This window comes from Natrix helvetica (genome assembly GCF_964273705.1).
Source record: "Natrix helvetica genome assembly, chromosome: 4".
In the NCBI taxonomy this organism is placed as follows: domain Eukaryota; kingdom Metazoa; phylum Chordata; class Lepidosauria; order Squamata; family Natricidae; genus Natrix; species Natrix helvetica.
In genome coordinates, this window is record NC_138550.1 from 43060696 (window position 1) to 43076355 (window position 15660).

General features: G+C 35.3%; 1 protein-coding gene across 3 annotated transcripts in view; it reads right to left on the reverse strand.

The window, feature by feature from the left end:
* The window catches only part of CADM2 (cell adhesion molecule 2), a 374063-nt gene that overhangs the window by 289100 nt on the left and 69303 nt on the right, over nucleotides 1-15660 (reverse strand). The gene's annotated exons all lie outside the window — the stretch shown is intronic.

Here is a 15660-nt window from a genome sequence, read left to right on the forward strand (position 1 = left end):
AAAAATCATTTTGATGTATATACACAAACAGAATTGGACTTAAACATATCATAAATTATTCTGATTATGTACAACTGTTTGTCATTATTCTGATTCTGTTTCATTATTTACAGAAATAAAAACATTTATAAGATTAAAAATTAATACATGAAATACAAATTATATTTACGGTATATTGGGAAAGAGAGTGAGTTTATTCAATATTTAATATACTTAGGTAAGTTTGTGAAGACTGATGAATGAAGCACACTAAGGAAGTACTCATTCAAACCTTTTGTCTATGTTGGCTATGACCTGTATAAGATAACATTAATAATCACTAAGAGGATCATGATTCTTCTAAGATGTCTTTTAAAGTCAATAATACATTAAAGTAATGATGTGAAATGGGTTGGTAAAGCTTCATACAGCTAAGATAGAAGTAAAATTACTAAATCAATAAAAATATCTAAAATGTCTAAAGAGATGAATTGCAAGGCATTCAATTTGTATTCTACTACAGTGTCAGTCTCTATATTTAAAGCAGATACAGTTCCTGTGAAATATTAATGATGCTGAAAATATTCCTCCTAGCAAATCATTATATTACTCAGTACATTTTTTCAAAATGGATTCATTTTATATCATTTTTTTTCATCCCAGAAAGAATATCAGTATGAATTTGATTTGCTTACTCTTTTGCTAAGGGGAAAAACATTTTTTCCACACAAAGTTCATGTCCTACAGGGTAGAGATTTATTGCCTCACATGATACACACTGACAAAAAGATTTACAGTTTTTGATCAGAGCACTAGTAGATGCATAGACATCCTGTGGAATTACTTCAAAGTCATGGCACATTTTAAGATGAATTGGACCTGAAGAAGACCTCTGGTGAGCTACCAAGATCAAACTGTAAAGTCACGATTTGTTCTGACATTTTATTTCATTGCCTCAGCCTGACTTTCCATTTCATATAATATAATAGCACACTGATACACTTTTTTGCTTTTTTCATTAGACAAGACAGTATTTTCTTTAAAAAAATATTCTACTGTAGCCCATAAATACACAATATATAAAATATATTGCACAATATGCAATATAAATTCAATGCACACACATATGAATACTTTGTAAAATAAAATATACACCAAATAATTGCAAGTACTTTCTTAAATCTTCCCAAGAGTCTCAGAGCTTTATTTATGTGAGATTTAAAAAAATGTAAGTTTTCATAAAATAAGAAAATCATGAACACATCTGAAGGTTTTAGAAATAAAAATAATATGGAAAAATCATTTTTTCTACAGTAACACATAAGTATATTGTTTAGCTAGTAGCTCAAAATATTCATAGTATTTTTGTCACAAATTAATCCATTAAAATTTAATCACAATCATTTTCTCTATTTTCTTCTATAGAGGACAAACTAGGCTAAACCAGTCCTCTCCACCACCATTCTTTCAAAAGATTATTGAACAATTTTTTGTAATGAATACAAATATTCATTACCAAATACATACAATAAGAATCTTTATTCTTATTGTAACAGCAGGGTTAAATTTCTTTTCTAAGACAAACAATATATATTTAATAATTAAGGATTATATAACATTATTTCTATTTTATTAAAATTCTTTTTATATAAATTTAATGATAATTAATGTTTATCCAAGAAATTTGGTATTCTATCTATAAAAGGTATAGTATTTTTTCTGTCAAGATTGATTCCTAGTAATTTCATGTGCCATTCTCTGAATAAGTATCCAATTAGCATTTACTTAAAGCTAAACTGGATTAAAGAAATGACTCTTATAATGGATTCTCTGGTCAGGCATGAAGGACATAATTCAGCAAAAAACCAAACATATCTAAATCCCACTTGGTGCAATTGGATTACTATTTATCTGAAATTTATCTGAACTTTAGTTTCATTGGTCTTAATGAATCAATTCAGTTGTGTGTTTTAGAAAAGTCACAGCCTTTTAGACTACCCTTCATATCTTGACAGTCTTCAGCATTGAGCGCTATTCAACAAGATGCAGTTTAGTAGAGAGAAAAAGTAAGGTCCTGAACTTTGGCAGGATAAACTAAATGCTCAAGTATAGGCAGCTCCTGATTCAACAGTAGTGCCTGTGAGAGGAATCGAGATGTCCTGATGGACACTGATTAAATATGAATCAGTAGTGCGTTGCAGCTGCCAAAATTTCAAATGCAGTTCTAGACTGCATCAACCGATGAATAGCATCAAGATCACAGGAAATGATAGTACCTTTCTATACTGCACTGGTGAGGCCACATTGGAATACTACATATCTAGTTCTTGTCATCATGATAATAAAAATACAGAGACCTAGAAAAAGTGCAAAGAGGAGCAACAAAGATGATAAGGTAAATCACACAATGAATGGCTAAAGGAATAAACTATGTATAGTCTAACAAAGAGAAGGCTTAGGGGAGACATGATAGCAATCTTCAATACCTGAAGGGTTGTTGTTGACATCAACTCATATTCCATAGCAATTGAGGCAGGAGAAGAAGCAATGGGTAGAACTTCATCAGAAAAAAAATCCAATCTAGAAATGAGGTATTTCCTAACTGTGAGAAGTATTAGTCAATGGAACAGCTAGCTTCTAGCTGGAATTATGAGTGATTTCTGACTGTGGTTTTCAAGAAAAGATTGGACAAGCATTTGTCTGATCTGATATAAGGACTACTTCCTTAAGCAAGATAATCCAAGATCCCTTTCCAACCTTCAAGATCTCTTTCATCCTTATGATTCTAAGGCTGAATAATGCTAATTATTTAAATTAATTTAAATGTAGTAAACTGTGGTTATTTTAGTTATGTTCCAAAATCAACAAAACAAAATTTGCCATAATCCATTAGTTGCAATGTATTCCCCAAATTATCACCCCTGCTTCTGCTACATTTATACCAATGTCCAAATTATCCTACTAAACTCAAAGCAATCTGAAATAGAACAGAATAAGATTCAAAGAGAAGGCTTCTTCTAGTACCAGATTAAATTCTCCACTGGTTCAAAAGGTTAAAAGTTTGTATTAGTACAATATGCTATCAGACTTGCAAGATTGATATTAATCCTTTGAAGTACTCCTGAAAATAAGTATGCCTATTATTACTAGCTCTATCTTTATTGTAAAGTTACAATAACAAGAATATTTCAAATCAGAAAGTAGCTCTCTTTACTGTCCTGAAAACTATGGAGTTTTCCATAGTTCTCCCTTCAAAAATATTTTTCCCACTCCTCCTGTTTTGGGTGAATACCATTATGCTCACTGCAGTCTTTCTCCTGTCCCTCATTGTCACTTTCACATAGCATTACAATACTCCTTAACAATTTTGGATGAAAAGTTAAGAACAATTAATTATAGAATTTGTACCTTTTTATTTTCAATTCTTTTAATCATTTCAAATAAAAGAGTGTTATTATTTTAATGATATTATATAAACATTATTGCATTGAAATCTGCATTGAAATAATACAATGTATCATGATTTACAGTACATTGCAATAAAAGGAAAAAATTAAATATTGGGAGAAGGAATTGAGTGCTAAAAACAATTATAGAAGAGAGGAGGTTGAAAAATAAAATTTACAAATATTAACATACAAAACAAATAAATTAATTAATACAATGACCAGAAATCTACTCGTCATTTCTAGACCAAAACCTTAACCATTACATCTGTTAATATAGCAGTAAATTATAGCTATGAAGGATTTTTTTTAAAAGCACCACTGCAGATAAATTTTACTTTCAATGTTCATTTGAATTCAAGTTTATGACAGATATTAATCAATGTTTTATAGCAATCTAAAATTATGAATAGAATTAGGACCTAAAAGAAAAGGTAAAATAAATACGTATGTGAAGGGCTTAAAAAGAAATTAAATCCTTAAGATACTAAGAACAGAATATTTCTAGCATATGCTAGTATTTGGGTTGCTGCTGTGGTCATGTAATCTTCATTTTCGATGTTCCATGAAGATTTCCAGCCACTCTCACAGCCCCGCTTCCCTTCTGCATCAAGCGAGAGCCACCTAATGCCAAGGGAAGGGAAGGGAATTTTCCATGTTTCCTGTCAGATTTCCACAAGGAAATTCAATGGGGAAGCCACCAGGAAATCATAAGTTGTTCTTGTTCCCACTGCTTTTTCTTAAACCAACCTTTTGTCATTCTTTGTATCTGTTCAGGTAATGAAATATTCCTGAAATGATGGTCCAATGGGGCACAGGTTGTCTAGTTAAAAATTAAAAGGGATATTTGTCCAATTAATTAATTAATTAATAATATATTTACATGAACTCTAGCAACATTTTGTATAATAAAAATATTGCCTAGCCGACAGAAGAAAAATCATGAATACTTTCTATGATTTAAAAACATAGCAATAAGCCTCTCAATTACACTGGTAATAGGGCAAATGTAAAATTGCATGTGCAATGGCCTCGCACCAGCAGATTTTCAAATGTAGGAGGAAATTGAGCATTAAGAACACAGAAGAGTAAAACATCAAGCCTGGCTTTAAAATCAACTTCTTCTTTGTTGGGCAGGAAAAATGAAGTACTGTACTTGCCCAACTGCAACCTAGAATATAAACTGTGTGATCTCCAATGAGGATGGAATATGTTGTCCTCTTTCTGGAATGGAAGCCTTGGGCCTTTCTATGATTATTCTTTCACACTGATCTAAGTCTGAAAGTAACAGTTGCTAAACTGGCAAGCCATAAAAGATCAGTCTTTCCAGAATCCCTTTTGGCCACAAACACTATTCTGCTCCGAGGGTCTTTTAAATAATTGTTATAAAAGTTTCCAAAATTGAAAGATATATTTGATCTGTTTTGCCAATTTAATTTTTTTCTACTCATTTCAAGCCTTTCTATCATATTTTGTAATAAACATTTCAGAAAATTGATTTTTAAACAAAAATATGATTAATATATTAATAAACAAATATTACATTTCCCAAAAGCTTTTAATAGAACTGAAGTAACTATGAGGAGATCACTTCCGGTTCCTGCTGGCGACGGACCTGCTGTCTGCCGCTCGTCTCTTCGGTTGGCTCCGTAAGGAGCACAGAGGGCCTTGGAGGGGTCTCCTGCCGAAGGGCGGCTTGCTGAAACCCCCCGGCAGCAGCCGGCGGGCGTGTTTTCAGCCTCGCCTAGGAGCCGGGGAGCGGAGGGGGGGTTTGGGACAGCTTTGGGCTGTCCACCCTTTCGCCGAATGGGCTCCAGGAGGAAGGAGTTTATCCAAGGAAGAGGGGCTGAATGCTGGTGGTGGGGGAGCCATCCTGATCTCCTTAATCGTCATTAAAGGATAAGCAGCAGACTACTGTAAGTTCGTGTTCAACTTATTTGAAACTGAAGATTAGAGGGGGGTGTTTCTTCTCTTTACCCCCCCCCCCTTCGGATTAAGCGGCATTTGAACTATCTCTCTATATATTGGAATGGAGAGAGAATAAAGGCTGACTCGTCACTTGAACTAACTATGTGAGAAAGATCGCTATCACAATTGCAAGAGATGATTGCTGAGCTGTCTTTTTTAAAAAAAACTTTATGGAGATCTCCATTCTTCTCCCTGTGAAAGGAGGAGCCAAGATGGCTCCCTTCCGTCTTTGCTTATGCACTTACAAATGAAGTCTGCCTTTTGAAACTACCTTCGGGAAAAAAAAACCTCTGGTATTGTTTTATTACCCTGTCTGAGGGAGACCAGGACACCCCCCCCCCCCGTTACGTGGTCTTTCTGGACTTTGATTATTCGACTTTCCCCTTTCTGGTGTGCCTCGGTGCCTTGGAACTGTGAAGGAGAATTAACTCTTCGCTTTCGGATTTGCCTGCCTCCTTGGACCGGCACAGCTGCACAATCCCCTGACGCCATTTTCTTTGTAAAAGACTTATATACATCTCTGAACTTAGACAAATGGGGCCTAAGAAACCACCAACGAGCAAGTCATTTTCAGCTCCTGCGTCTACCACCTCCAGTCCAAGCATGCAGCAAACGAAAATTACTTCATTGTTACAACAAGAAGGGTCTGGAGAGAGCCCAAAAGAGCTATCTGTTACCCAAATGTTTCAAGAAATTAAGAGATGTCAAAATGAGTTGAAAAAAGAGGTGACAGATCTCAAAGATGAATTCAGAGATGTTAAACATCATATTTCAGAAAACAAACAGAGAATTGTGGGGTAGGACGAGGGAGCGGCTGGGCTGGGGGAGGAGGTTAAAACAATCCGGAAGGGAAATGGAGACCTGGAAAACTTTATGGCAAAAATAGAATTTGAAAGAATGTCCTTTTTTCTCAGATTCCAGAACCTACCAGAGACAGAAAATGAAGACCTTGAGGATATTATGAGTACAATTTTAGCAGAATACATTAAGAGAGACAAAGAACAGTTGTGGTGGGATATGGATCTGGTTTACAGGATCAATTCAGCATATGCTAGAAGTCATAATGTTCCAAGGGAGGTACATGTTAAATTTCTCAGGAGGACCACAAGGGATGAGGTGCTTGGGGCCCAAAGGGAGGGACCACTGAAATATAAAGATGAAGAAATCACCATTCTTAAGCAAATTCCAAAAAAGATAAGAGAAAGAAGGAGGAAGTATTCCTCCTTATCAAAGAAATTATACAATAAAGGAGTTTGGTTTAGATGGTTATTGCCAGAGAGAATGTTGATTTTTTGGGAGGAAAATAGAATTAGAATTAATACAGTGCAGGAGGCTGAAGCCTTCATTAAAAAACATTTCTCTCTCTTAGAGGACGAACACAGGGAAGGTAGTGAAAAGAGTAGCAAGGTACAAGATATGAAGGAGCGGGGGTTGTGGCTCCACCGGGGGACAGGGAGGAAGGAGCAATATCGAAAAGGCTCAGGTCACAAAAATAAAAGTATTTTAAATATTTGTAATTGTTGATATACTAGAAAGTGACAAAGGAAAATGATTGAACACATGGTTGATACAATGTAGAATAAGATTCTGTTTTTTGTTTATCTTTTATACGTTATTTTTAATATTGTAAAAATTGTGAGATTTGGAGGGATTTCTACCACTAGCGTGGGAGCTGCCAAAATTTTCTATGTACCCCTTTTCCCATAAATGTTTAAAAACCAATAAAATTCTTTTTTTAAAAAAAGAACTGAAGTAACTATGAAACATAGCAGGCAAAACAGCATAAAACCCTCCTTAAGGAAGCCAATAAGAAATTTATCAAGTATTGCTTATTGCTTATGGTTAAACCAAACAGTCATATTTTTACTGTATATAATGTACATAAATGGGGATACCATTCATATACATTAAAATAGTTTTCAGCTGCAGCTGATGATGTAATTATTCTTTATGCTCAACTGTATGCATGAATTCTAAGAGACATTGTGTATATAAGTTTAGTCTGCAATACTAAATAATACTGAAGAAATACATATGCAAAATTTGCTGATAAACAAAAAGTAGCCCTGGTTTTTTTCCACAGTACAATAATAGTTTAATTTTATTAGATTAGTACTTCTCTGTATTAGACTATATATAACAAACACACAGACACACAGAGAGCAGAGTATTACAAATTGCAAAGCTAATCCATTTTGGTTGGCAAGGTAAAAGATAAAAATTATATAAATATTCTTTTTCAGTCTGTCATTGATGATAAACAGCATTAACTATTTGGCAGGCATTAATGTTGCTATCTAGGGAACACAGGCATCACCAGGAAAATTTTACAGCTACACTAATCATATCCTTGTTTGTCAAAGAATACCAAACAAAATCTCAATAGGAAACACAATAAATATTAACATTTATTAACAAAGGAATGTCAATAGAAACATGAAGATCGGAAATTAAAAGATGCATCAATATATTTATAAGGACAATTTAGGATGATATTGACTGCAAATAAGCTCTTTTCTCAATTTATACTTTCCAAACAATCTTTCTTTCTTTCTTTTTCTTCTTTCTTTCTTTCTTTCTTTCTTCCTTCCTTCTTTCTTTTCTTTCTTCCTTCTTTCTTCCTTCCTTCTTTCTTTCTTCTTTCTTCTTTCTTTTTCTTTCTTTCTTCCTTCTTCTTTCCTTCTTCTTTCCTTCTTCTTTCTTTCTTCTTTCTTTCTTTCTTTCTTTCTTTCTTTTTCTTTCTTCTTTCTTTCTTTCTTTCTTTCTTTCTTTCTTTCTTTCTTTCTTCTATAAACTTTAATATAAAATTAACAGCTCCTAAAGTAGCAGGCTCCTGTTGAACTCTCAGGCAAAAATGGCAGAGCTGATTTTCAGACTCTTCTGGAAGGCCAGGAGTAGGGAGGGCTGGACTGTGAGAGGAGATAGACCACTACAGAAACAGCTCTTCTCCTGAACCACCCAGTTGAAACTCTTTGGCAAATGGCATTCAAAATATGCAATTTTATATACATGCTATAAAGGACTTTGAAGATGATGTTAACACCATGAATTGGACCCAGAAAAAAACTGACAGCCAGTATAGACTCAGGTAGAGCACACTGCAATAATCCATCTGGGAGATAACCAGGATATAATTAACTGTGTTCAGAGCGTCAAGATTCAAACACACACACGTTTTATTTTATTAGATTTGAGTGCAATCTCATACATATACTGTACATATACACATACATATCAATATACATCCCATATTCATTGGATTGCTTAAATAAACTCTTGTTTAAAAGCATACATTTTCACTTCTTCAGCCTTGAATCTCTGTTAATTTATTTGTTGTAATCCCTTGGAGATCTCTATGAAAATCAAATGTGAAATAGCTTTATATGCCTATCATTTAGAAAATAAACATCAGAATGGAAGATGAAATTTAAAAAAAGAAGAGGAGGAGACGACGAGTCAGCAATCCCATAGAAAATAAGGACTCAGAGAATGGTTCAGCATGAACCTACCTTTGAGAAAGATGGGCATTTCAGAAATATGAAAGCAAACAAACAAGGACATTACACTTGGAAGCATGAATACTTCGTAGGTTCAGGAAGCTAATAAGACAAAGATGAATGGTGTTACATCAACAGAAAAAGTACTGTATTTTTTGGAGTATAAGGCACTCCAAGTATAAGATGCACCTCACTTTTGGGGAGGAAAAAAAAAGAAAAATCTGTCCCTGCCTCCCAGTATTTTCCTCCTTGCAGCAAACAGGCTGTTTCAGTTTCAGTTTCAGCACCAGCACAGTCTGATTAGCACAAGAAAACAAAAATCTGTCTCTGCCTCCCAGCAATTTGTCTCCTTGCAGCAAACAGTGAACAGCCTGATTAGCACAAGCAGCTGATTATCAGACCTCCCGACGAACAGCTATTTCAGGCTGCAGGGATTGCCATTGCCTATTGCTGTCTCCACCCTATATTCGCCCCGCACATTCCAATTTCAGCCTCTATGTGTCCCATTTTCCGCCGGTTCCAGGTGGCAGGAATCAGAATGGGCAGAAAATGGGGCATGAGGAGGCCAAAAATGGGGTGTGCCAGGCTGTTGACTGTTTGCTGTAATGATGCAAATTGCTGGGAGGTAGAGGCCAAAGGAAATCATTAGGGCAGAGACCAGTTGTTAAATTATTTGAATCCCACCTCTGATTATGAGCAATTGCTCTTAGACCAAGATTCTTGAAGAGATAAGCTAGAAAGAAGCAAGGCAAGATAAACTAGAAAGAAGCAAGGCAAAAGACAAGTTAGAAAGCAAAAGGGATAAAAGTCTAGGAGCTAAATTATAAAATAATAAAATCTGAAATAAATTCTGAATTCTAACTAAATTGAATTAGGATTAAAATGAAGGGAAAATAACAAATCTTTGGAAATGTAAAGGATAATAGTTAAGTCACAGAACTAGGAAGTCACTTGTTTTAAAATGGAAAAATTCCAAGTATTTTGTATAATCTACAGTAAAGCCTTGAGGAATAAAAGACGTTTTATCTAGTTGCCCATATTCCTTATTAAAATAAAAGCCGGGCAATGCCTTGTTCATTTTGAGGCCCAAATGATAAGATTGCACTGACCACTGAATACATATATTCTTAGAGTGCTTGCTTTTCCCTCATGAAAGTTATAACGATAAAAATGCTTCTATTTTTATGAGATGCTGGCACAGTCAGCTCTGCATCACATCTGTCATTGTTTCTTGCTTCACACAAAAGCTTTTACTTTATTAAACATGTACAACCTTTGGATTTAAGGCTTTCCACTTCAAAGGTATTATTACACCATTATCTTTATTGTTCACTTTTCTTTGTGCAGTATGCGCTGCTGAAGTGGTATAGAATAAGCACAAGTAATATACTCTATGCTACTATATTTGGTACTACCAACGAATCAAATTAACACTTAACTATTCCAAGGCCTGACTGCTTGACGAATAGCTCAGAAGGTTCCAAGAAGTATAATATGTGTATCCATTAGAACTGTTTCTAAATAGTAAATTCTCTTTCTCTCTCCCTTCAATTTGTTTATTAAATGACATTATCAAATTTTCTCAAGGTTCCGTTATGGTAATGAACCCTGACAGTTTCATTGCAATGGCTAGTGGGATATTAACCATTAACAATCAACCATTAAAATGTTAAGAAAAAACTTGGAATAAATAAAGTTGCATTCATAAGCTGAATTAAAGAGAAAATTCTCCAGTATATATATTTAAAAAGTCATTACAACCCCAAATTGCAAAACTTTTAAAATGCAAACTATTGGATTTGTCCGCCATCTCTATTGGTAAATTATTTATAAAATCAAAAGTACTACTTTGTTATTTGTGATGTGCTAATTAAAAAAACAACAACTTTACATCTTTCTAACCTAGATGAAATAAATTATATCAAGTAACTATTCTAACAAACATTTTAAATAATACTGTCATGTGTATTATATAAACATGTAGTTCAGTCCATTTCTGGCATTTTGTACAAATGATACTGACAGTGATTAACATACTGTGAGCTTCTGATTCCTCACCCAAGAGGGAAAAAAAACACACCAAAGTCTCAGCAGGTGTGTAATGGGCCAGAGATTCGCAATCTGTTCTGAAAAACAATCTGTTTCAAGATCACACACAACAAATAGCTAGAGAATTTCTTATATAATGAAGAAGAACAGCACTAGGTAATTTAACTATCATGATCATGTATATGTGAATTAGGTTTTAAAATTAGATTACAACAAGTATTAGAAGGCCTTTTGAATATCTTATCATGACCATGACTCTAAGGGTTTTAATTTAATGTCACAAAAAGAAACACCAGGCTTGGTGATTTCAAATGTATTTAATTGAAATATTTTGCTTTATCAATACTACCTTATATATTGATTATTTTGAATCAAGTCATACTTTGTTTTCAAAATACAGATAATGTATTTTTCAAATGAAAATTATCTCCTTTCATGTATTTTTTTTCTTTTTATATAGTAAAATAAACATAATTTGTCACTTCTTTTGATATATTTGGTGACTTCTCAGTATAGCCTCTCACCTTGGAAGTCCCTGTATATTTTCTATCCATGTACTATCCATGTGTATACAAAATTTACAATCCTAAAGTTAGGATTGTATGGCCCACTATAAATCAAAATAGGAAAAGAAGCACATTTCTAAAGTATTGTATAAATCAAATTATTGCATGCTGATCTTCTCCAGTAGTCATACATAAGCATACTTTTTCAGTAGCATGAGGTCAGCTATAGACCAAGAATCATTGTGGAATGCTTATCTAATTAACCATCAGGGGGAATTAAAACTACAGGTTCAGTTTTGTTTTTAGGTATAGAAATAAGCTCACAATTTATCCGTGGAATTCCTATTCCACAGATAAATGAGACTACTTGCCTGAATAAGTAGGACATCAGAAGTGACAAGGGAGTCTCTTATATAAATTGTTCTTGGAAATTAGCATTTATGTTTAGGTTTCTGTGCCAGAATTATAAGTATGATTTATATTGCAAAAGATCAATGAAGAACACAATCTAATACAGACTACAACTCTACCATGCAGGGATTTTAGTAGCTTTTATCACGATCATGTTTGTGTTATTTCAAATGAACCCCTTCTGCATAGACTGTATAAGAACTGTTTGTATGATATGAGCCAATTAAACAATTGGCATTCATGTCATTTAAACAAATAGTTTTATCAGTTTCATTGCATGTGGTTAACAACACTAGTTACGAAACCAAATGATGGCAGTGCAATTACAAGAACCATATGTCTAAACTTAGTTAACAGAAACTACTCGTTGAACACCTCTAGGGAGTATTGCCTAAATCCTTTTGCAAATTGGGAATTATACTTTCCCCGTTACTGTAAAATTCTGACTTACAACAGGTGCAATACATTGCTGGTTGGCTTATTGAAAGTCCTTCATGGCAAGGGGCTGGATTATTTTTGGAAATGTCTCTTCCATGTTGTTTCTATGTATTACATCAGATCTGACATGTAAAGAGCACAAAGAGTTCTGACAATTATAAATATCATCTAGTGGGACACACAAGAAAGTGTAAATTTTCTATGACAGCACCTACCGTTTGTAACAAACTCTGAGATTAGATTGGTCCCAACATTGCCAGATGTCTGAAAAGTCATAAACACCAGGATATATTCCCAGGCATTGAGTATAAGATGTTACTGGAGTCCCTAGCGCCATGATGGCGAACCTATGGCACATGTGCCAGAAGTGGCATGCAGAGCCCTATCTGTGTGCAGGTGTGCCATCCAGGGGTGGGTTTCAAAACTTTTTACTACCTATTCTGTGGGTGTGGCCAATTTTGTGGGCATGGCTTGGTGGCCATGTGACTGGGTGGGCATGGCCAACTTGATGTCACTCACCAGGAGATGTCATGGATTGGGTAAAATGTGGTGAAGCTCACTTAACAATACTCTCATTTACCAACCAAAATTTTGGGCTCAATTGTAGTCATAAGTCAAGGATTATCTCTGCCTTCCTCTGCATGGCAGTCTTGTCCTAGTAAACTCCTTCTCCTTTCTGCCAATTTTCCTTTTTGTTAGAGGGACCAAAATAATCCAGACAATGTAAAGTTTCCTGCTGCAGGAGGGGGTTGACTAGATGACCTCTGAGTAGCCTTCTAGCCCTAAATTGCTGTGCTGTTTTTCTTTTCTTGCTCCCTTACTCCTTTTCTTTCTTTCTTTCTTTTTTCTCCCTTCCATCTGTGGGAAGCAACCCCCCCCCCAAAAAAAAATGGCTGCTGAATGTCACTTTGCAAACCTGAGCAGCTTTTCAATTTAAAGCAGGACTCCAGGGTTTGCAGCTTTAAGACTTGTTGACTTCAGAATTCCACAGCCAAGCATGCTCGGTTCCGATTTAAAGCGACAACATTTGTTTTTCTCCTCTGCTGAATCTCTCGGGTGAAAGGTGAGTTTCTTCCTTCTTTCTTTCTCCCTTCCCTTCCTCCCTCCCTCCCTATCTCTCTTACTTTACTATTTACTTTTAAACCCAGAAGAAAGCAGCTGGCTGGTACACACGCACACCAGACCAGCTGTCTGGAATGCATGCACATGACAGAACCTGGAAGAGCAGCTGGCTGCCACATGCATGTGCACAGGCCAGCTGCTTTCTTCTGGGTTCCCGTGCTTTGGCATGCATGCTCCAGTTTCAGACTCAGTGCCAAAAAGGGTTAACCATCACTGCCTCTATTTTTAATTTAGTTTGTTTAGTGTTATTTTGTATGGCACTATAGTCATTAGCTGCCTATGGTGGCAATGGTGAGTTGGGCAGCTATATAAATCGAATTAATTAATCTAATTCAATTTTAACTCAACTAGAAATTAAGTACATACAAACCTTTTGTATTTATTTCAGCTAGCTTTAGTTTTATCTATGAAATTGGAAACCAAATGAACATCAACATTTATCATAGCATTGAAACTGAACACTGTGAATCTCATATATAAAGTCAAAGTAGTTATAGAGAAGATCTGAGGTTGGATAAAATAAGAAAAACAAAAAGATAAAACATGTCTCCATTAAATTAAAGATAGTTGACTGAACAAGAACACATATTTTTTCCAACTCATTTGTAATGACTACAAACCCCTTTCCAATACAGATTCTAGAAAAGTCTGCATAAAGCACTTCTGACAGAAGTATTGTATTTTGTATTTCAACTACAAGATGGAGTGAACACCCCCCCCCCAATTTTCTTCCCCCCCTTAATGACGAATCCTTTTTTGCAGGTGTGAATAATTTTATGGTTGAACATTCCTATTTAAGTGTTTGTGTCTGTGTGTGTAGTTGTCATTTATTTTATATGCCTCTTAATGTCTAAAAATTTCTGAAATTGTTGATTGCTGGTTACTGGAACGGTACCCGGTGCTCCGGGCAGGCACTGGTATGCCCGTACTGGGGATACCGCCTGTAACCCACCACTGTTCTGATGTGAACTCAAAAGATTCCTTTATTAGGAGTGCCGGCAGCCTGGGCAAAAAGTTTATCTCACAGGCTAATGACTCCATCTGGTGAAAAGATGAGCAGTTGTCTGCCACACCTATTCATCTCTGGCCCCTGCCTTTTATTCCCAGAGCTAAGGTGGGGCCTCACTAGCAGCTGTGGCTCTTCCTTCCCCAAGATCAGCCCACAGCTGTCCACTGCTCTCCTCTTCTCTGACTTCTGCACAGCCATATGTCCGGACTAGACCCAACTTTTTCTCCTTTTCTTCATCAACTATCTCCAGACCTGGGGGCTGGTAACAGGGCTAATTGATGGCCCAGGCTCCATCCCCCCTCCCTCCCTCCCTCCCTCCCTCTGTCTCTCTCTCTCTCTCTTTTTTTTTACTATAAATGCATAGCTTAATATTAACTATAATGTACCATATTTAGGAAAAAACGTTGCCTGAAGCTTCTTTTCATATTCTTATACAATATTATGTTGGGAGTCTACTTATTAGTTAATCTCTGCAATAAATTATTTATGTGGTATTTATTTTAATTTATCATGAACTACCATGCTCAGATTCAGTGTATAATTTGGGGCCTTCCTGGACTCACAGCTTCTTCTCAAAAAACTGAAGGTCTATTATCACAGTTTTATTTTGTGCATCACTTGTGCTTGTTCCTGGATCTAAGAGACCCTCATCATTGCTCCCATGCTTCCTCTGATTCAGTTGCTGGAGAGGCTGGCGGCAAACAGGCCACAACAGATATATGTTCATTCAGGTATAATTTAATATGTTATTAAAATTTAGTCATTTTATTAGATTATACATATTGGAATTAGATTAAACAAGTAGAAAATTTTGGTTCAACTGTAAGATTTATATTTTTAAATAAAGTTTTCAATGAGCTACCTCTAAGCTGGATATTACTCTCTTTTTTCACATTTGTTAAATAAGTAAACTTCGAAAACAATTCTTATTATAGAAGTAAATTCCTTGTAACTTAAAAGATAATAGAGTAGAAATGGATTTACAGAGAAAAAAAATGAAGACTACAGGACCACTAGTTAGGAGACCTTAGGGACACAGATCAACCTCCAAGTATTTCAATGACCCTCTAAAAGGATGCAAATGGCCAGTTGTCTGCAAGGAATATAAATCCGTCCATTCCCCACAATCCTGCCAGAACTGAAGAAGCTTCTTGGATGAAAAGTGAAATGATTTGGACCATTTATTGAATTACATCATTCATTTTTCCACTTTTTAAAAAAAACATAATATATTC